Source organism: Cyanistes caeruleus, chromosome 9 (assembly GCF_971803275.1).
Source record: "Cyanistes caeruleus chromosome 9, bCyaCae1.hap1.1, whole genome shotgun sequence".
Taxonomy (NCBI): domain Eukaryota; kingdom Metazoa; phylum Chordata; class Aves; order Passeriformes; family Paridae; genus Cyanistes; species Cyanistes caeruleus.
The window spans coordinates 313,882-336,271 of record NC_141709.1 but is presented as its reverse complement, the minus strand read 5'-3'; the positions used below and the strand labels follow the sequence as shown (position 1 = coordinate 336,271).

The 22,390-nt window shown below is 49.5% G+C and overlaps 3 long non-coding RNA genes across 4 annotated transcripts; all 3 read left to right on the top strand.

Annotated features, from left to right (window-relative positions):
- The first annotated feature begins 1,819 nt into the window (after nt 1-1,819).
- LOC147651416 (uncharacterized) lies at nt 1,820-8,013 on the top strand. 2 transcript variants are annotated; one of them, XR_015273874.1, is made up of 5 exons: nt 1,820-2,736; nt 3,515-3,641; nt 5,126-5,251; nt 5,807-5,984; nt 6,654-8,013. It is a non-coding gene; the product is annotated as an uncharacterized LOC147651416 (long non-coding RNA). The 2 variants fall into 2 exon arrangements; XR_015273875.1 differs by lacking the exons at nt 1,820-2,736; nt 3,515-3,641 and adding an exon at nt 4,007-4,162 and having other exon boundaries at nt 6,232-8,013.
- Nucleotides 8,014-9,373: 1,360 nt separating this feature from the next.
- LOC147651415 (uncharacterized) lies at nt 9,374-16,392 on the top strand. Its single transcript, XR_015273877.1, has 3 exons — nt 9,374-9,497; nt 11,171-11,271; nt 16,271-16,392. It is a non-coding gene; the product is annotated as an uncharacterized LOC147651415 (long non-coding RNA).
- Nucleotides 16,393-19,065: 2,673 nt separating this feature from the next.
- On the top strand, nt 19,066-22,390 carry LOC147651414 (uncharacterized). The gene is made up of 7 exons (XR_015273876.1): nt 19,066-19,094; nt 19,178-19,257; nt 19,335-20,409; nt 20,488-20,529; nt 20,624-20,787; nt 20,871-20,949; nt 21,027-22,390. It is a non-coding gene; the product is annotated as an uncharacterized LOC147651414 (long non-coding RNA).

Here is a 22,390-nt window from a genome sequence, read left to right as displayed (position 1 = left end):
GTACAATGCACTGATTTTGCGTATTTTACACATTTTGCGTATTTTAGGCATTTTATTTTTTTAACGAGTTTTTTCCCATTCCCATTCCTCTTTTAATGAGCTTTTTTTCCTCGCCCACTTTCCCAGCATTTTAAATTTACCCCGCCAAGCTTCTCCCGTGTCGAGAACCCCAAGCCTTCCCGCCGTGGACAGCAGCTACATCAACTCCTCGCTGATCCAGGGCTACAGGCATCCACTCCACATGACACCCGTGCCTTACGACCTGCAGGCTGAGTTCTGAACAGCCCCCCAAGCACTAAAAATAATTAAAAACTCAAGATAATGAGCTTAAAATCTTTGCTGCTGAACAGAATTTGAAGTTTCAGAGAGAGAGAGAGCCATAAAAAAGAAGTAAATACAGATAATCTAAATCTTGAAAAGTCGATTAATATTCAGTATGAAAACTATATGGATAGATGCTAATATAATATATTTTAATATCCGTTATGTCTGATATCTATGTGTATAGATAAAGAAGATCAATATGATAGAAATAAATATTACAAATATTTAAATGTAGGGGCTTTTTATTATTTATTTGGATGGAGGCATGGCATATAAATGAATAATATAGAAATGAAAATATACACATCTATAATAAAGAAATAAATATAGGGAGATAGATAGATAGATAGATAGATAGATAGATAGATAGATAGAGAAAGAGAGAGAGAGAAAGAGAGCTAGAGATAGAGAGATATAGCCATAAAAAAGAAATAAACACAAATTATCTATATCTAGACAAGCTGGTTAATATTCAATATGAAAAATATACGGATAGATGGTAATGTATTTTAATATCTGTTGTGCATTATATCTCTGTGTGTATAAATAAAGAAAATCAATATTATAGAAAGAGATATTATAAATCTTTCAATCAAGGGAATTACTGGTTTTTATTTGGTTACAGGCATGGCATTTAAATGAATAATATAGAAATGAAAATATATACATCTATAATAAAGAAAGAGATATAGGGAGATATATATATATAGAGAGAGAGAGAGACATAAAAAAGAAATAAATACAGATAATCTAAATTTCAAAAAGTCGATTAATATTCAGTAGGAAAACTATATGGATAGATGCTAAAATAATAAATTTTAATATTAGTTATATCTAATATGTATGTGTATAGATAAAGAAGATCAATATGATTGAAATAAATATTACAAATATTTAAATGTAGGGGCTTTTTATTTTTTATTTGGATAGAGGCATGGCATATAAATGAATAATATAGAAATGAAAATATACACATCTATAATAAAGAAATAAATATAGGGAGATATATCTATGTATAAATTGAAATAAAAACCAAAAAAACCCCAAGTAATCTAAAACTAGACAAGTAGATTAATATTCAATTTGAAAAATGTATGGATAGACGTTCATATATTTTTATATTGATTATGCATTATATCTATGTGTAAAAATATAGATTAATATGATAGAAATAAATATTAATTACATTTAAGTGAAGGGGTATTTTGTTTTTTATTTGGTTAGAGGCAGGGCTTGCTAAGTTTCGATGGGGGGTGGGTTTTGGGGCGTTCCTCGGAGAAGAGTTTTTGGAAGGGGGTTGCACACGTGGTTTCTGGCCTCGCTTCTCTGCACGTGCAGGGGCGCCCCCCCGCCCGCCCCGGGCTGAGCTGTGCGGCAGTGCTGCCGCCGTGTGGGCACAGAGCGGTACTGCAGCTGTGCGCCGAGGCGGGCGGGGCCGGGCCGAGCGGGGGCCGAGCAGGGCCGAGCCGAGCCGAAGCGGGCGGGGCCGAACCGAGCCGAAGCGGGACGGAAAGAGCCGAGCCGAAGCGGGCCGGAAAGAGCCGAACCGAGCCGAGCCGCGTCGGGCCCCCCCCCCACCTCCGGAGCCGGCCGGGAGGACCCCGGCAGTGGCGTTGGCTCCAATGCCTGCCGCCGCAAGCGCGGCCGCCGCCCAGCTACGGAGACGCTGAGCCCCGCCGCCATCGTCCTCGAACCCGGGAAAGGCGGCGGACAATCGGGCGGAGTGCTCGGAGTCGGTCGGCGTCGGCAGGTTTTTCGTTCAGGCAAGTAAGTTAGACAGACGCGCTGAGAGCAGCGGGGGCCTTAATTGTGCCGCAACAAAGATGGCCGCACAGCCGGAAGTGGCTTCAGCCACAACAAAGATGGCGGCGAGGAAGGGCGGAAGTGACGTCACGCCACGCACAAGATGGCTGCCCGGTCGTGGCCGCCTTGACCTCCCAAGGATGGCGGCCAAAAAGGCGGGAAAACGGAAGGACCCCGGGCGGTGGGTGCGTGCGATTTACTGCCTGACAAACACCCCGGCGCCGACGCTGCTCCGGCGCAATTTTCCGCGGCTTTTCCGGCCGTGCGGACACGGGCTGTGCGCTCGGCGGCGCCGGGGCCGGGCGCCAGCAGGTCGGGCGCCGACAGGCAGCGGTGAAGACGCCTCTCTCTGCCGGGGTCCTTGCTGCGGCCGCGTTCTGGGGCTTCTGGCACTCGCGACGACCCGTACCTCGCCGCCGCTGCTCTCGCTCCGTTCTCTCCCCCTCGTCCCCCCCCCCGGGCAATGGCGGAAACCCCAATGGCATCGGGACCCAACGGTCGCTCCCCGGCCCCGGGACCGAAGCAGCCCGAGGAGGCGGCTGCTCTGTGTGTCGGAACGGTGAGAGCGGGGGCCGGGGCGGGGGCAGCTAATCAACCGAGTATATACCTGTAAGTATAAAGATGATCAAAATAGATATTAAAAAATATTGAAGAAAAAGGGGCTGCTTGGTTTTTATTTAGTTAGAGGCAGGGCTTTTAGATAAATAGGAAAAATAAAAATAAATAAAATATTGAAAGAATGAATATATAAAGGTATAGAGAAAAAAAAAAAATATATATATGTAGGCGTAAAAATAAGTAATAGAAATATATACATATATGTTGATTTATAATCTATAATATGATTTCTGTACGTATAGATGGTAATATGATATCTTTTAGGATATGTTATGTGTTTTGTATATCACCAAGGTATATAAATATGATAAAAAATATATATTAAAATATTTTTAAATACCGTTTAAGATAAAGGGACTGTTTGGTTTTTATTAGGTTAGCTTCGGGGCTTTTAAATAAATACAACAAAAATAAAAACATAGAAATGTATATTAAGTATATAAAGATATAGACGTATGTGCAACCAGAAAAGTAAAGAAATAGAAGTAATGCCAATATATACAAACAGATTTATATTTAATATATATGTTATATATATTTATTTTATATATGTATTATACATATAATGAATATATATCATTAAAATGTATGTAATATATTTAATATATAATAACATACGTATACACGTTAAAATAATATATTTTGATACTTTATATATTGCTTGTCATATATAAATGAATATAGTATATAAATTTAAACATGTGTGGTGGAAATAGATGTTAATTTGTATTTTTTTTTTATTTTCATTGTTTTGGTATGTTTCTCGGAGGCAATCCTCCCCTTGCAGCTGCTGACAGCACGGAAAAGCTGTGTGCTTCGTGGTGTCTATTGCCCAGCTGGCAACGATTCCCTTGTGTTTGGTGCATTAAGTCACACCCAGCTGTGTGGGATGGCAGGTGAGCACATTGCCCGACCCTTTTAGCTTTTCTGGCTCAGGCACAACTTCCTTTCCTTTTGGATATGGAAAACAGGGAAGAGAGGGTAGTGTGACATTAGCACTAATTTCTAGCAGATTTTTAACTGCCCCTGATGCTCGTTCATCTTTGCAGTGTGGGTTTTCATGCTGACAAATCCTCTGCTTTGCCTTCTGCTCACAGTCAGCTGGGCCCTTTATTGAACAGATTTATCTGCTACAAGGCTACGCAGAAGGATGGAAAGGAGGAACACAGGGGGGAAAAAAAATAGATTCAAGGCATAGAGAAGGTAGCTGGTTTATTTGTATGACATGTAGCTTTTTTAGGATGTTTTGTTCTTTATATGGCGTTAATTTCAAAGAGAAGCCTGTGAACTTTGTGTTCCCCTTTTGGGGCTGGTTCTGGGGTAAGGGGGAAACACGAGGCCTAAGCACCTCTGGCTTATCTGTCCAAGGATCTGCCTCAGTTGTGGCTCCCATCCTTCTGAAGGACTCTTCAGCACAGTGAGTTACCTTCTATAACTATTTATTGTTGTATTGTTGTTGTGAGTCCTCATTGCTGGGTGAGAGGACCAGGGGAAATGAAAGGCTGTATGCCACTGTTACTTCATCACTGAATTCTTGCACTCTGTTAAAATCAAAACAAAAGGGATTTACACTGTCAGAAACACTTAACTGTAAGTTGAGGTAAAGGTCACAGTGCTAAAACCTAAGAGCAGATAGGGTTGAGCTCCTTTGTCTTCCCTCTCCGGCAGCTTTTGTGACTCCTGCCTCCAAGGTATCATCAGCTATCCCCTGGATCTTGCAGTGGAAGAGATGCTGAACCACCAGCTGTTCCATATTCTACACCATGTGTCTTTTTACCATGCTCCTCTGAGAAGCATCTCTCCCTTCTCTGTTTCTTTGCAGACAAGAAGGGATAAACTGGGATTGCCTTTGTTCTTTTGCCTGTTAATAAAAAGGCTGCTTGTGGCTGTGTGCAGTGGCAACTGCATCACAGAATCTTAGAGGTGATTATTCACAGGTTAAGGAAATAATTCCTTTTTTTGTCACTGCTGCACTGAATTTCATAGGCGTGTCTGTGGCTTGATGCCTAAGATATTTAAAGCAGGTTTTATTCTTACAGGGGTTTTGCACACTAAAGTGTCTGCCCAGGTTTTGTTTCCAAAAGTGAGGTATAGTGCTGGGTGTTTAATTTGGTATGTTACTTGTTCTGTTGTGTAAATAACTGCAGCTCCCTCCCTGTGCCTGTGTATTGCAGGGGCAAGCGAGCGCTGGTTATAAAGGTGGTGATAATTAGGAAGAAGCTGTTTAAGCTTGGATAAATGTTTAGAGATCATTGCTTAGGGTACTGCATAGATGTACCAGAAGGAACTGCACCCTGGAAGTGCTGTGTGTCTGAAACCGACTGCACCTGCTCAGTTTTAGCTCCTCTTTCTGACTCTGACTCTGCTCCTATTCCGACAGACCCGTCCGAGCCTGGCGTTCGCTACAGGCCTCCGCGTGGTGGGAGATGAGTCTAGGAGGAAATACCTTCAATCCACAGACGAGGCAGAAAGGACTCAGTACAAGGAGGACTGGACTCAGATGAAGGTAAAGTCCTTAACAGTCTATTTCTTCCCCATAACAAGTACTTCATTAGTGCATTCCTGGCCGTGTGCTGCAGGGCACGTTGGAAGTTACACGTGAGCGACGCTTCCACTCGCGTCGAGGCGCACGCACGCGTTCCTCGTGCACCTTCTCCCTGCCTGACACGAGCTAACAGAGTCTGCCGAGGTGTGCCTGACCGGTTGTGAGGGCCAGATCTTTGTTGCCCTCATTTCAGTGAAGGAAACTGGAATTCCTTCTTGTATTCAGCACCACGTGTGGGTGTAAAGTTGAGCTGCCACGTGCCAGTTGAGAGCTGATTTGGTCAAGGAGAGGAATTCTTGCCTAGGAAGATTTGGCACTCCAGTTTCTCTTGCATGGCAGAGGCCACCCGAGATCGAAATGTTGCTACAAGTGTCCCGAGCTATTTCCAGTACGTACTTAAAAATGTCTGTCTGCAACTGAAGCGATTCTGTGCCTTATCCAGAGATGGTGCATTCTGGCTTTTCAGCGTGCACAGTGACGCTCCCGAGTTTTAAAGTGTCGATCTTTCTCTCGTAGGTTAAGATGGGCACAGCTCTAGGTGGCCCATAGCTTGGGGTTCATCTCAGAAGGAGGGACTTCATTTGGTCACAGAGAAGACATGCCTTCCCTGCAAGGAGAGCAAAGATAATGCACAGCCTCTCGGAGAGGCTTAAACTTGAGTAAATTTTTGTAGCCACTGATGCTGTTGAGGAAGGTACGTGGATTGCAGTCACCTGAGGATTGGTAACTTTTGACAGTGAGTGCAGCACTTGCCACTGGCTCCCCTCCCTGGCTGCCATGCTGTGGGTTTTGGCAGCTGCATTGTAAAATTTGTTGGTAGATTTTGAAGTCGCTTCCCCTATAAGCGTTCAGCCAGGGTTCCCTTTAACAAACACACTGTGTGGCAGCAGCGCGTTGCTCTTCATAAAATAGAGATAAATTTCTGTGCTTCCTTTTTTAAGCGACTGAACTGCTCAAGAAACTGCTGCCTGAGATGGTGAGGTTTGAAGCCTCTCTGGAGGAGCTGGAACTCTCTAAGGACGGGGGCTCGTGATTCACCCGTAGATTTGCGCACATGCAATGTAGCAAACCTGACTTTGATTTCAGCCAAAGCTTAATGTCACTGTCAGAAAACTGAGTATGATTTTTGGCCCATAGTTGTTTACGAATGGTGTAAGCCATTATATAATCAAGTATATCATTGAGATGTGTCTAGTAGATGTATTACGGTTATAGTGTGTGTGTGTGTGTGTGTGTGTGTGTGTGTGTGATGATTTCATTATCATACCATTTCACTGAACAGTCAAGTTCATTGGAGTGAAATCTGATTACTTGCATTTTAAAAACTTGCCCACCCCAACCCTTTTTGATTTTTTTTTCACAGGTATTTTATAGGCATATTTCAACATTTTCCTTCCTAATCCACGAGAAAAAGGGAGATGTTGGGATTTGATCCAAAAGATCTTACAACCGATTTTGTGGTGAAACAGGGAAAAACCGTGAGCAGCCAACTCACTGGAAACCTGTATGTTAAACGCAGAGAAGCACAAAGTGTTTGATGCTGTTAGAGTTCAAAATAACAAGGAAAAATGATGGGGAATTTACCTGCCTTGGAACAAAGTATGACCCCATCCCATACTCTCAGCTCCCGCTCCCCTTCCAGCGTGGCTGTGACCCAGGCTGGCCGTACCGCTCGGTGTCTCTGGACCTCACAGCATTTCTACGTGGCTGCTGCACCCGGGTCCCCAGTACGTCCTGCTCTGGCCGCCTTCCCCGAGCGGTCCCACGTGCACCAAGCGGGTGCTACAGACCACAGGGGCCTCTTGGCTGCAGAGCTGGGTGATGGGAGACAACAAAGCAATGCCCAGGATGCAGCTGTTCAAGCCAGCCTCGCCTCACGGAGCATTTCTTTCTCACCTGTCCATGGTTCTCTCTCTCTGTGTGTGTCTGTGCTCCTTTTTAAACTGCAGGGCTGGGAGGCCTGGCCATTCCACCGGGAGTGCTCACCCTGGGAGCACCAGTCTCTACCTTGGGAGGAAGCAAGCTGCCACCAGAATAAAAGCAGGGTGGAGCTGCTCCCACTCCAAGGCAAGAGCCTGCAAGGCCCATCCTTTGGGGACTCGTCTTTTGTGTGAAGGCACATTGTCTAGCAGAGGAAGAGGTTGGTACCTGGTGGAGCAGGGCCAAGATTCCATTTTCCCCAGGCAGCTCCCTCCTCTGCCTGCTGTAGCGCTGGCCAGGGCTGGGAGAGGAGGGGGAGTGTGTTCAGCACTGCTGCTGGAACGGAGTGGCCCTCTCAGGAGGATCCCGGTTGCTTCAGGACCTTGCTTTTGCACTGGTTTGTGTCCACAAAGGAAAGGCATGCAGAAGGCAGCACCATCACCCCAGCCCTGCAGTCAGGAGTCCATCAGCTTTCCCCACAGTGAACGTGGTTAAGGTCTCCTTAACCAAAGGAAATCTCAGCACCACTACAGATGTACAGAACAGCAATTTATCCACTCCGACACACTTTTCCCATTATGTGTCCAAGAGGACTCCAAGTACTGACTTTACATGTCCACAAGCGTGGCCAAAGCCACACATACAGAGCAACACCAAGTTTTCAAGGTGTACCAAGAGAAACAAAGATTTAGTAACATTATTTCTTAGACAACTGTTGGGGATGAAGTCAAATGTAAAGAAAAAATGGAAATGTAAAAAATCATGGATGTTAGTGCACATGGATACAGAGTTTCTGCTTTTGAGCTCCGCAGATGTTTTTTTCTTTCCTCTTTCCCTTCTTGTGTGAGCTGCCTTTGAGTCAGTTATGTTATGTTGAGCTCCTGTGGGCACAGAGCGGTACTGCCGCTGTGCCCCGACCGGGGCCCTGCCCCGCTCCGCTGGGTGACGGGGGGGAGGCGGCAGCGGGAGCTACGGCAGTTCCGCGGCTGCCGAGCCTGGGGAGGGAGTGAGCGGGGCGGTGTCTGTAAATAGCAGGGAGGGGTGAAATAGCGTTAAGTGTGTAAAGTGACACGGCTGGGAGCAGGGACACTGCGCTAAAAGGAGCGGGGGCCGTGCAGGCCGGCGGCTAAGAATAGCAGCAGTGGCGGGCGGCAGATCAGTTTCAGCTTCACGGACGGACTGCGGGGAGAAGGACGGTGAGCAGCGGACCCGCAGCAGGCGAGGGGCGGGCACTTAGGTATTTTGCTAAGGTGTTTACCTCGGCCAGCACCTAATCGGGCAGTCCAAGTCCCCACAGAAGAGGAACCGCTGCGAGGGAAGAGGCGCTCCAGAGCCCGCAGCGAGCTGTGCACGCCTTCCCCACCGCCGCTCCCTGCTCCGCGCTGCCATCGCAGCTTTGCGAGCTGGCACCACACCCGGGCGAGTTGGCGGCTACGCCCCTCCCCGCCCCCTGCCCCGAGTGCCGCTGGGGCGCTCCGATAGAGGCTCTGCGGGGGCCTTTTAGGCGGGACCAGGGCAATAGAGAGGGCCGGAGAAGGGGACGGGAGTCTGGCGAGAGAGGCCCAGGGCGACCGCGGACCCTGCGAGCACCCCTGGCTCTGCCTAACTGAGCACCTCGCGCTCCCATGGGCCGCAGCCTCAAAGCTTCCGCTAATCCCGGTGGATTGGTTCTAGGTTATGGTTCTAGGTCAGGGTTCTAGGTTATGGTTCTAGGTCAGGGTTCTAGATTATGGTTCTAGGTCGGGGTTCTAGGTTATGGTTCTAGTTCAGGGTTCTAGGTCACGGTTCTAGGTTATGGTTCTAGGTCAGGATTCTAGATTACGGTTCTAGGTCAGGGTTCTAGATTATGGTTCTGGGTCAGGGTTCTAGGTTACGGTTCTAGGTTACGGTTCTAGGTCATGGTTCTAGGTTACGGTTCTAGATTATGGTTCTAGGTCAGGGTTCTAGATCAGGGTTCTAGGTTATGGTTCTAGGTCAGGGTTCTAGGTCAGGGTTCTAGATCATGGTTCTAGGTTATGGTTCTAGGTCAGGGTTCTAGGTCGGGGTTCTAGGTTACGGTTCTAGGTCAGGGTTCTAGGTCATGGTTCTAGATTATGGTTCTAGGTCAGGGTTCTAGGTCAGGGTTCTAGGTGGCCAATCACAGCCGCCCTTTTTCATCCAGGCGCGGTCTCGCCAAGCTCAGCCCGCTCAGTCGTGGCCCGTTCCCACTCCCCCGTTTTGCTGGGGTGCCGCTCCGGCCGCTGTCGCTTTGGGAGCCGGCGGAGCCGAGCTGCCGCAGCCCCGAGAGGTGCTGCTGGGTCCCGGGAAGGGTGGGCGGGGGCTCCCCGTTCAGGTACCGGCCGTAACTTCGCCCAAAGAAACGGGGAGAAGGCGGGGAGCGGGCGGGATCACGGGAGCGGGGCCTGAGGGGACAGCGGGGGGTCGCGGAGGCGAGCGCGGCGGGAACGGGCGGGCTGGGATTGGCGGGCCCGGCGCTGCCTCGGGCTGTGATTGGCTGGGCTGGCCGGTGTGGGCTATAAATAGCGTGAGCTGGAGGGGTGCGGGCATTAGTTCGGCGGCGAGCGGTGGAGAGGCGGGCGGCGGCGTGAGCGATCCAGGGAGCGCCGGTGCTCCAGGACGAGAGCCTTGCGCTCGCTGATCCGGGGAGCGCCGGTGAGGTCGGGCGCCATGCCCGCGTCTGCCGGGGCCAGCATCTGGGGGCCGGCGGTGTCTTGGGGCGGCGGGGCCGGTCGTGGCCAATTCTTTCTGCCACGTCCTGGGCTTTTCGGGCGGCCGGAGGCGGGTGCGGGGTCTGGAGTGGCACAGGGAGATGAGCTGTTGTTTCTGCGGGACAGAGAGGATCTGTTTTGTAGTTTCTGGATCGAAGATAATGTTTAAAATATTGAGAATAAAGCTGGGTTTTTTAGTTTTTATTATTTTAGTTTGATTTTATTTAAAATACTAACGATTTTCTTTATTACGTTGCTTTGTTTTGCTTGTTTTATTAAAATAATAAAATTATTATTAATTATAATTACTTTTAACAAGATATATTGTTATCCTTATATGTATTAGTTTAACTAAGTATTAATAAATAATGATTAAATATTATCTACTATTATTAAATACTATTTGTTAATCATTATTTAATTCAGTATTTATTATTTATTAGTTTGTTATTTACTAATTATTTAATACTATTAAATAATAAATATCTATTAATAATTATTTAATTAAATATTTATTATTAGTTAGCTAATATTTATTGATTTTTATTTATTGATTATTAATTAAATATTAAATAAATATAAATTATTAATTAATAAAAGATTGATTATTTACTAGTTCATTATTATTTATGATTTAATTATTAATTAAATATTATTTATTAATTAATTCTTAAAATTAATTACTTTAGGGGCTTTTTTGCTGGATAGCTGATGTTAATTCAGTAGAGATTGTGGGGCTGGGGCTGAAACACCCATTGTGGGACCAGTGGAGACATAAAGCCCCAGAGTGTGGAATAAAGACCTTGGCACTTGAATCATGCCTAAACCAATGTGGGGCAATGGAAATACTGAGGCTGGAGCTGGATAAATGCCATGGGGGAAGGGGATGGAGCTGCAGCTCAGGGCCTGCAGGAGGTGCCTGGGGGATTAGCAGCCCCTGTCTGCTGGTACCAAGGAGAGTCTGAGGGTCTGGGGGCTGGGAGGGCTCCAGGGCCTGAGAACCAGCCCAAGGGCACCTTTTGGGATGGGCTAGCAGGGGCCCAATGGCTATTCCCAGCCCCTGGTAATGCCTGGGGGTGGTGAGGGGGGGCCTTTGGGCAAGTGCTGGGCTGAGACCCAGGGGGAAGGGGAAGGTACCTGTTGGGCTAGAGGCCTCAAGTGTCCCCAAAGTTGGGCTCCCATTAGGGTGGGTAGGACAGTATCTAGAGACATTGAAGTGATAGTAATAACTGACTTGTGGCCTTATCAACAGCCCTGGGTTGCAGTGAGAAGCGGGAGCAACTTTCAGCCACCAGAAGTGGGAAGCTGAGGAGCAGGAACTCAGGAAGCAGAGCTGGAGCAGACAGAAACATGGTAGGGTTTAGGGTAAAACTGTTGTGGGGCTGGGATAAGGAATATGGAGCTGGGATGCGAACTGCGTGGCTGGAGCTGAAATCAGTGTAAGGGCGGGGATAGGGCCTTGCAGAGCTGTTCCTCCAGTAAGGATGGTCAGGTTGGGGCTGGAATGTGAGTTCAAGAGCTAAGCTCAAACCACAGAGAGCTAGAGCTAAAACAGAGATCCTGCCTGGAGAGCCAGAAAGCAGCATGATGTGGCACTGCTGGGAAGATGAGGAGGCAGAAGGATAGCACAAGAGCTGGCAGTCAAATAAAGCTTGTGGGACTGAAGCTGAAGTCACTGGGGCTGGGATGGGGACTGCTGCAAACACTGTTCTGAGGGCATAGTGACTGTACATGTGGGAAGCAAGCATAGAATGGTACACAACGGGGCAGGCTGTAAATACAGTAAAGATTGCTTTGGGGTTGGGATGGGGTTGGAGTGGCATTTCTCAGCCTTAAGGTGAAACCTCAGAGCTGGAACCAAGAACAAAGACCCTTTGTCTCAACCTGGAGCAGCTTCACCTAGCAGAGCGGAGGGAAAAGGAAGTGGATGTGGAGCTGGAAGAAGAGAGCTTGCAGTGAAATAAAGCTCGTGGGCCAAGAGCTGAAATCACTGGGGCAGGGAAGGGATCACTAGGACTGGAGCTATAATCACTGGGGCTGGGATAGAGACTGATAGTGGTATTGACACGGCTGGGTGAGATAACTGTGGTAGCATTCATATGCTGAAATCACTGTAGGTCAGTAATATTGATGTTGGGGCAGGGTCAAAGGGCTGAGGTCAAGTGCAAAAGGTCAGGGGTCAATGGTTAAATTGGAAAGTCAGGGATTCAAACTTCAAGGGTCACATGTGAATGGTCAGTGTTCAAAGATCAAGAGTAAAGGGTCCAAGGTGCAATGTTATGGGTTAATTTTCCAAGGTTATGTGGTTCAAGGTCAATTATCAGGGAATCAAACTTCAGAGAGCTAAAGTCAAGAGTCAAAGGTCAAAATTCAGAGGTTAAGAGTAAAAGGTCAATGGGAGGTTGCCAGGGATTTGCAGGGAAGAGGAGTATTTATAAACTTTATCCATATTTCCCTGTAATTCTGGGTGTTTGGATTTCATTTGTGCTCGTCAGGATAAGCCATAAACAAGCCCCTGAACTCTGCATCCATGCGTCAAGCACTTCCACAGAAAGGCAAGTCAGCAGTGATTCTAGAGGAAAAATTAGAGGTGATGGCTTATGATCCATGGGGAATTACATTGGGAATTGTGAAACTCAAACACATGGAATTGTGGAGGTGGAATTCCATTTTCAGCCTTGGGCACCAGGAGGAGGAGAAGTGTCCTGATCCATAGCAAGGAAAGCCTGGTGCCCCAGTGTGTCAGGTGCAGACAATGTCCTGTCCAGGGAATGAGCGACAAGTTCCTTCTGCCCCTCCCCTCACCCGTAGGATGGCAACAGCACAAACTGAATTGTGAGGTTGATGAGCGCTCAGAGCAGCCCCAGGTGTGAGCAGTTATGGTAAAGAATGGGTGGGTCCTGGCCGGGGCTATTTTAGGGGGAGGGTTTCTGTCACTTCGCTTGAGCATGGAGTGTGGAGCAGTTGGAGCAGAGGGATTTTTGGTGAGCTCCTGGGGGATATTTCATGGAGTAGTACTGGGAGTGTCTCATAGGATCTGGGAGAACAGCTGGATACACCTGGACATGGAGCATTGTTTAAAGCAGCATCTGAGCCAAGTAAGCCTGTGTGGGTTCGCAGGGATTTGCAAAAGGGATTTTCCCTTTTGATTTCATTTTGCCGTTTGCTCCCCAATTCCCCCCGGAAGAAATGGGTATTATGAGGACAAAAGGGGGGCATAAATTGAGGGAAGAAACTCCTGTTATTATCTATTTTTACACTGGGGGGGAGTCCACCTATGATTTTAAGGGTGCTGATTGGAGGAAAACCTGCCTTTTCCAGGGTGTTAGGGGTATCAGTGAACAGTGAATCCCCATGTTCCATTTTAAATGGAAGGGGGGAAATATTGTTGCTATTTTATGGGTTTGACTTGAGGGGAACCCCCCACTTTCCATCATCCTGAGGTTTAAATTGAGAAGGAAGCCTTATAGTCACTACTTTTTAAGGGTCTGATTGAGTGTTCCCCTTTTCCTATCATTTGAGAGATTTCAATCAAGGGAAAAACAACTTTTTACTTTTAGGGGATTAAATTGAAGGGGGGGAGCACTCATTTATTTGCCATCGTATTGGTTTAAGAAGGCACGAACACCCCCCCATTGCCTCAGTTTCCGGGGTTCAATTGACAGAAACACCGGCTTTTCCAGCATTAGGCGGGGTCACATGGAGCCGTGGCGCTGCTTTTGAGAGCGATTCTGACCCCTTACAGCCCTGCACGGCAGCGCTTCTGGCATTCCCTGGGGAATTTGGCGGCTGGGCAGCCCCCGAGGAGTGACAGAGCCGTGCTGAGGCCGGGCGGGCAGGCGGGAGCCGCGGCGCGGAGCTGTGTCTGTCCCGGCTGCTCTGTCCGCTCCGGGCGCGGGGCTCGGGCACCGCCGGGGCCCCTTCGGGCCGGTCCCGGTGCCGCCGGGCGGGCCGGGCTCTCCCGGGGCCGGAGCTGCCCCCGCCCGCCGGAGGAGCCGCTTTCCGGCCGGGAGCGCGGGGCCGCCCCCGGGTGCCGAGTGCCGCCGCTGCCGGGGCTCGCGTGGCTCCCCCGGTCCCCCCGCAGCTGGAGCGGCGCCAGCCCGGGAGCGAGTCCCGGCGGGGGCGCTGGGGGACACTTGTGGCTTGTCAGCTTCAGAGTGCGCTGGCAAAAGCCGCTGGGAGGAGGGGAGGGGGAAAAGCCCGACCTGCCGGGCTTTTTGTCTCGGGGCTTTGTCGATATTGCTCTTTAGCCGAGCTGCGCCTTTAAATAACGATGTGGTGCCTTCTAGAAACTGTGTCCAATACCTTTTGTACCCTTGCAGGAGGGCTTCGAGCTCAGGTTTTTCCATTGCCGAGTTAACTGCAGGTCCGAGCTGGCAGCGTCCCGTGCATCTGGGGTGTGTGAATCTGTTTGTGATGTTCATTTCCCCTGGATGCAGAGCTGGGCTTTTCGGGCAGACTGTATTTCTCAAGCCTCGGGGTTTATTTAAGCCTTGCACGCGATTTTCTGGAGACGCGGGCCGAGTGAGAACTTTGTCTTGGTGCTGTACTGGGGAATGGAATGCAGGGGGTCCCCGCAATATCCCCGTGGAAGCTGGAATGTCCGAGGGAATGGATGTGACAATTCTCGGGGCTGAACCTGGCTCCCAGCGCTCTGCAGCGTAGGATGCGAGAGAGCAGGGCCGGGGGACAGCAGGGTAGGGACAGCGAGGTGCTTCGTGCTCTGGGTTTGGTGTTGATGTTTCCAGAGCCAGAGCAGGTTGATTTGGTTCAGGTGCACTGGAACAGGATCCAAACCTTGGAAAGGTCTGAGACCAATTGGGAGGAAATGTTTTAAAATGAATGTGTTTCTTGATAGAAATCAGGTTTCAGTTAGTTTTTTAATAGATTTTAAAGGAAATTTTTTTTTGAGGAAAAGTGAAAAAAATGTTTATTTCAATAAGTAGGGCGTAGGAAGAAGAATGAATAACGTTAGATAGTTTATTTGTTGTGGAGTAGAGATCAGGAGATTTAGAAGGTTTTGTGGTTTTTATTCACGTGTGTTTGGGATGTGGCGTGGGTCTTTTTGAGCCGTGGGGTGTTTTGGTGGTAGCTTGGGTTTTGGGATTGGAGTCAAGTTGAACAGTTTTAGAAGAAGTTACTATGGTTTTGGCAATTATTTTGTATTCACTAATCAATGATGTCAGGAAAATTAATCCACAAACACCAGAGGTTTATGTCCAAAAAGGAGACGGAGGAGTCCTTTTACTTTATTCAAATAAAGGGAGAGGCCATGGGGCATTCCCCTGGGGTTTCTCAAATTTTTTGAGGGCACAGCCTCCTTTTTTATCCTAATTCCCGGCCGCTTGTCCCTTCTCCCTTTCCCCATAGGCTGAGGTACTTGACAGGTACAGACTGCCCAGAACGCCTGACACCTGGGGTACCTTTTCCCCCTCCACCCCCAATGCATAATCCCTTCTTAACTTTTATGGAACTCCTAGTGTTCTTTCAGTGCCTCTTTGATCTTCTACTGGAATTCATCCCATTGTTTCTGTCGTCTGTCACTGATAGCTACATCTTATCAACTGACCCACAGCTTGTTTGTAAAGACAAGCTCATCATTCCTTTCAGTGTGATGTGTGGAGTTCAATAGGGTTGCTTTTTATTTATGTTTAACTTTGCTGATGTGATAAGAACTGTTAGTGAAAGAGCATAGCATCTGTTTTTGCTGGTGGTTGTATGGCGTGGCTTTTGTTTGTGTTACCTGTTTTGGGGTTTTTTTTGTTAGTGAGATTAAACTTTATTTTGGGGTTAATTTGTGATTATTTTAAAGATTTTAGTGCAATTTAGGTTTTTGATTTGGGGGTGCTGTGATGAGACTGCTTTATTTGTTTTATGTGGTATTGGTGGTGTGGATAGAGGGAATACTTGTTTTTAAAATTTATTTTAGTATTGTTAGTTGAAGTGTTAGGATGCATTGTGTTTCAGTGTTGAATCTTTTTGAGGTGGTTTGGATTTTTTCTAGGTTAAGATTTTTTTCCCTTGGCTGGTGGAGGTATTGTGACTTTATTGATCATATGTGTGAGAATTTGATGCTGTTTGTTTTTTGGTTATTTTTTTTTTTAGGAATTAGATTTTTGCAGTAGACCTGGAAGAATTCACTTTATTTCAAAGCATACTAGTTTAATCACATAAAGGTTCCCATATTAACTCGTAATATTAGATTCTTTTTCTCATTTAGGTTTTCCAGAATTTACTGTTGATTTAGCAATCAAGCAGGGATGGCACTTCGTTCTTGAAAAGATGGCTATGGAAAAACCTGTGTCTAACAACAAGTACCTGACAGAGGGCAATGATTTTGCTGTTATTACAGGGCCAAATACGAGTGGCAAATCAACTTTGGCATGGAACTGCTGGAGGAGAGGAGTTTCTGGTGGGCTCCCAGTGGCATCTGATGGAGTGACGGTGAGAGCATCTCATAGGGTCTGGGGGAGCACGTGGATGCACCTGGACGTGGAGCACTGCATAAAGGAGGTGGTGAGGGACAAAGCTTTCTGCCAGGAAGCAGCACCTGAACAGCTGAGCCAGTGTGGATTTGCAGGGGTGATCTTTCTCCTTTTCCCTTTTGATTTCATCTTGGCAGTCCTTCCTCAGTGCCCTCAATCTGTCACAAGAATTCCAAAAATAAAACGGCTGAGTGAACAGTGAAAAGAAGGGGTATAGGTAAGGTGGAGTTCAGGTGTACCCCACCCCGAACCCTAAACAGCAGCCCTAACAGCGCTCCCGTTTCCTTGAGACAGCTGCAGGCAGGAACCCTAAAGCAGCAGAGTGCCAGAACCCCCGAGAGGTGCAGGCAGTTCCCTGGTGCTAGGGCCAGCCAGGAAGAGATAGTGGGGGGACGATCCGCAGGGTTGGGGAAACAGGGGGTTTCCCGCCCCGCCCCACCCTGGGCTCTCTGTCCCTCCGCAGCCGGGGATTGCTCCCACCCCTCCTCGAGGCGGCGGTTGGTAAGGCTTCGTGCCTGGCCTCCGCAAAGAGTTCGGCTCTGTCAGCCTCTGCCCTGTCTCAGGGCCAAACTTAGGTAGGGTAGGGAGCAACTGTGGATTGCCTGGTCCGGGCTAAGGGACATCTCTTGGGGCCTATGGATAAGGAGCATCCCCGGTTGCAAGCGTAGGGTTGTAAGTTTGTAGGGTTCAGCGGGGCAGCTTGGCAGTGACACGGAGAGGCTGAGGGAGGGCTTCAGAGGTCAAGGGCTCGAGGGCTGGAGACAAACAGAGAAAATAAAAGGGGTATAGGTTGGGATATAAGGTAGAGTACAGGACTATTCAAACCCTAAACAGTAGCCCTAACAGCGCTCCCGTTTCCTTGAGACAGCTGCAGGCAGGAACCCTAAAGCAGCAGAGTGCCAGAACCCCCGAGAGGTGCAGGCAGTTCCCTGGTGCTAGGGCCAGCCAGGAAGCGATAGTGAGTGCTCGGGCCTACTGCTGTCATATAAGCTGGGGTTTCTATCCTTGGGGTATCCTGGGCTCCCTGTCCCTCACTGACTGGAGAGTCTTCCTCCCCTCCTTGAGGTGGTGGTCATTTTGCTGTCAGCCAATACTGCTGTGAAGCAAGCCTCTGCCTCCCTGTGGGGTGAAGTGTGCAGCCCATGAACCTGGGCATTCTCTAGAGAAGGTAAGTGCTGGGTTTTCACAGATGTGCCACTAAGATCCTGCATTGATATTTGGTCTTCTTGGTTGTAGCTGACCAGGAGACGACATCCTGGCAATGGCAGGAGCTTCCCAGATGGCGAGGAGGCCTTCCTTCACACCCCATGTGGATCCACCCCACCAAGCATCCGAGAGCTGAGTCGAAGGCTACGACCCGCTGAGGGGATGAAAGCGGGGTGCCGGGTCGGGGCTCGTGACCTGGGATTTTTGAGTCAGCTTTGGGGACGGGGAGGTCCAGGCTGTGGCCCCTTAGGCCGCACGGTGGGAGAGCCTCACTTTTGTTCACAGTGCTGAGGTGTGCAGGACAGAGCAGCCTCGGGGCGCGTCGTGTCACTTGTCCGTCGTGCCTTCTGTGTCTTTTGTGCCTCTTGTGTTGTACGTGCCTTGCCCTATCTCTTCTGGGGGCTTACCAGAAACCCCAGCATCACTTATAGCATCTCCAATCTCTGGGCTCCTCGGCTCGGCTGCTCTCAGAGGCCTTGGAATCGCGTCTCTTTTGAAAAGCATCCGATCGGATGTCTTTTAGACGTCTTGTTCCGAGCTGTGTCAACAGCCGTGCGCCGCGAGGATCCATTGTTGCGGCTTAGGACTTGAAGAAACGCAAAGATAGGTAGGGGACTGCGGCCCTCAGGTTCTTGAGCATCTGTCTTGGCAGTTCCTGGAGTTAATTGTTCCATCAGCATCTTCTTCCTCCCGGGTTCTGTGAGCTTCATCAGCTCGCCTTCATTCTCACCCGGCTCATCTCGTTCCGCATTCTCTCAGTCCTTGCGGCCGTCCTTGTGGCCCAGAGTTTTGTCTCCCCATTGTGTCCCCTCGTCGGGTGTCTGGTGTGTCACTGGTGTCTGGGTGTAGTTGTCCCGGAGCTGCTCTGCCCTGCTGCCCAGCCTGGCTGTAGGTGTAAAAGGCCAAGTCCCAGGCCCCCGTAATTTGAAATCTGTGATGTAGGGTGTAGTTGGGGTCTAGAACATATTCCTAGATCAACACAAGATGTCCGGAGCTGTGAAGTTACCCTGCAGCACTTTGACTTTTGTCTCAGCTCTCTTTCAGATGCGGATGGATGAAATCGGTGGCAGAGCGCCCCATCCAGGGTAAGGGGGTTCCCCCGAGAAGGTAAGTCAGTGTTTGTCTTTGCAGGGCAACTGGAACCGGTCCCTGTGTTACAGGTCTCCTCTTTGTCTTTATTTTTAGGAAATAGAGCCAGCTAGCAGTAGTCAAGGTGAAGCGGGCAAGGTGAGCGTTGACTGGTGGAGGGAGGCTGTTGTTATCGCTGGGCTCTCAGTTTCTGGTGCGACGCCAAGCGTCCCTTCTTGTTTGCGTGCTTTAGGCGGTCCAGTCGCGTTTCGTCGAGACCCCGTCGCCAGCCGGCCGGCACGCCTGCTTCGCCGCTCCCGTGAGCCCTGCGGAAGCGTCACAGGGACCGCGTGACGGAGCCTTTTCCACGTAAAGGGGCTGTGTGGCTGGCCTTCAGGAAGGGGCCGAGGGCTTCCCGTGAGTTGGGGATGTGGGGGGGAGGAGCGAGGGCCTGTTCAAGTCTCAGCAATGCCACATCACTTTTTCTTCTCTTAACTCAGGCGCGCCCTGTGCTGATGGCGTCCGGCACCCGGCATGTCCGTAGCATGTGGCCTCAGGACACAGCCATTCATAGGAGACCGTGAATAGCGGAATTGTCGGGTTTTGGCTGACGCCCTACAAAGATCAGCTGCTGATTTTCTGTTTTATTTATTGTAGCTGACCTGGAGATGATATCCTGGAGATGGCAGGAACTTTCTGGATGGCGAGGCGGCCTTCCTTGGCGCTCCGTGTGGATCCTCCCCAGCGGGCATTCGAGAGCATAGTCGATGACTGAGATCCGCAGAGTGGATGAAAGTTGGGACTAGTCGGGACTCGTGACCTGGAATATTTGAGTCAGCTTTGGGGACGGGGAGGTCCAGGCTGTGGCCCCTTAGGCCGCACGGTGGGAGAGCCTCACTTTTGTTCACAGTGCTGAGGTGTGCAGGACAGAGCAGCCTCGGGGTGCGTCGTTTCACTTGTCCATTGTGCCTTCTGTGTCTTTTGTGCCTCTCGTGTTGTATGTGCCTTCCCTTATCCCTTCTGGGGGCTTACCAGAAACCCTGACGCCGTTCTTAGCATCTCCAATCTCTGGGCTCCTCGGCTCGGCTGCTCTCAGAGGCCTTGGAATCGCGTCTCTTTTGAAAAGCATCCGATCGGATGTCTTTTAGACGTCTTCTTCCGAGCTGTGTCAACAGCCGTGCGCCGCGAGGATCCATTGTTGCGGCTTAGGACTTGAAGAAACGCAAAGATAGGTAGGGGACTGCGGCCCTCAGGTTCTTGAGCATCTGTCTTGGCAGTTCCTGGAGTTAATTGTTCCATCAGCATCTTCTTCCTCCCGGGTTCTGTGAGCTTCATCAGCTCGCCTTCATTCTCACCCGGCTCATCTCGTTCCGCATTCTCTCAGTCCTTGCGGCCGTCCTTGTGGCCCAGAGTTTTGTCTCCCCATTGTGTCCCCTCGTCGGGTGTCTGGTGTGTCACGGGTGTCTGGGTGTAGTTGTCCCGGAGCTGCTCTGCCCTGCTGCCCAGCCTGGCTGTAGGTGTAAAAGGCCAAGTCCCAGGCCCCTGTAATTTGAACTTTGTGATGTAGGGTGTAGTTGGGGTCTAGAACATATTCCTAGATCAACACAAGATGTCCGGAGCTGTGAAGTTACCCTGCAGCACTTTGACTTTTGTCTCAGCTCTCTTTCAGATGCGGACGGATGAAATCGGTGGCAGAGCGCCCCATCCAGGGTAAGGGGGTTCCCCCGAGAAGGTAAGTCAGTGTTTGTCTTTGCAGGGCAACTGGAACCGGTCCCTGTGTTACAGGTTTCCTCTTTGTCTTTATTTTTAGGAAATAGAGCCAGCTAGCAGCAGTCAAGGTGAAGTGGGCAAGGTGAGCGTTGACTGGTGGAGGGAGGCTGTTGTTATCGCTGGGCTCTCAGTTTCTGGTGCGACGCCAAGCGTCCCTCCTTGTTTGCGTGCTTTAGGCGGTCCAGTCGCGTTTCGTCGAGACCCCGTCGCCAGCCGGCCGGCACGCCTGCTTCGCCGCTCCCGTGAGCCCTGCGGAAGCGTCACAGGGACCGCGTGACGGAGCCTTTTCCACGTAAAGGGGTCGTGTGGGTGGCCTTCAGGAAGGGGCCGAGGGCTTCCCGTGAGTTGGGGATGTCGGGGGGAGGAGCGAGGGCCTGTTCAAGTCTCAGCAATGCCACATCACTTTTTCTTCTCTTAACTCAGGCGCGCCCTGTGACGACGCTGCCTGGTCCCGGCGTGGCCGTATCGTGCGGCCTCAGGACACGGCCATTCGCAGGAGACCGTGAGTAGCGGAATTGTCGGGTTTTGGCCGACGCCCTGCACAGATCAGCTGCTGATTTTCTGTTTTATTTTTTGTAGCTGACGGAGAGACGACAGCCTGGCGATGGCAGGAACTTCCCGGATAGCCAGGCGGCCTTCCTTGGCGCTCCGTGTGGATCCTCCCCAGCGGGCATCCGAGAGCTGAGTCAAAGGCTACCACCCGCAGAGGGGATGAAAGCGGGGTGCCGGGTCGGGACTTGTGACCTGGGATATTTGAGTCAGCTTTGGGGACGGGGAGGTCCAGGCTGTGGCCCCTTAGGCCACACGGTGGGAGAGCCTCACTTTTGTTCACAGTGCTGAGGTGTGCAGGACAGAGCAGCCTCGGGGTGCATCGTTTCACTTGTCCATTGTGCCTTCTGTGTTTTTTGTGCCTCTTGTTGTTGTATGTGCCTTCCCTTATCCCTTCTGGGGGCTTACCAGAAACCCCAGCATCACTTATAGCATCTCCGATCTCTGGGCTCCTCGGCTTGGCAGCTCTCAGAGGCCTTGGAATCGCGTCTCTTTTGACAAGCATCCGATTGGATGTCTTTTAGACCTCTTGTTCCGAGCTGTGTCAACAGCCGTGCGCCGCGAGGATCCATTGTTGCGGCTTAGGACTTGAAGAAACGCAAAGACAGGTAGGGGACTGCGGCCCTCAGGTTCTTGAGCATCTGTCTTGGCAGTTCCTGGAGTTAATTGTTCCATCAGCATCTTCTTCCTCCCGGGTTCTGTGAGCTTCATCAGCTCGCCTTCATTCTCACCTGGCTCATCTCGTTCCGCATTCTCTCAGTCCTTGCGGCCGTCCTTGTGGCCCAGAGTTTTGTCTCCCCATTGTGTCCCCTCGTCGGGTGTCTGGTGTGTCACTGGTGTCTGGGTGTAGTTGTCCCGGAGCTGCTCTGCCCTGCTGCCCAGCCTGGCTGTAGGTGTACAAGGCCAAGTCCCAGGCCCCTGTAATTTGAAATTTGTGACATAGGTTTTACTTTGGAATCTAGAGGCTTTTCCTAGATCAACACAAGATGTCTGCATCTGTGAAGTTATCCTGCAGCGCTTTGAGTTTTGTCTTAGCTTTCTAAGCATTTTATTATTTGCTGCCCAATGTGGGGTTCAGAAGAGTAAGGAAAACCCATGCTGATTATGTTGTATTGGTGCTTAATGTGTGCTGGGATAAAGGACTTTGTAATGGTGTTACTTAAGTTCATGTCTCTCAGGGTGGAGGCCTTTATGTTGTTCTAGTCTCTGAGCTTTTTGGAGGTTTTAATGCCTTTCTTGTCCCTAAGTTTATTTTCTTATCCAAAAATAACTCCAATACTGTCCCTACTACATAACTTTCTCAGTAAAAGAGAACAGATTACTATAGCTGTTATGCTAAGGTCAGTAATAATGATGGATAAAAACTTTATAAAAGTACTGAAATTTGTACCAAA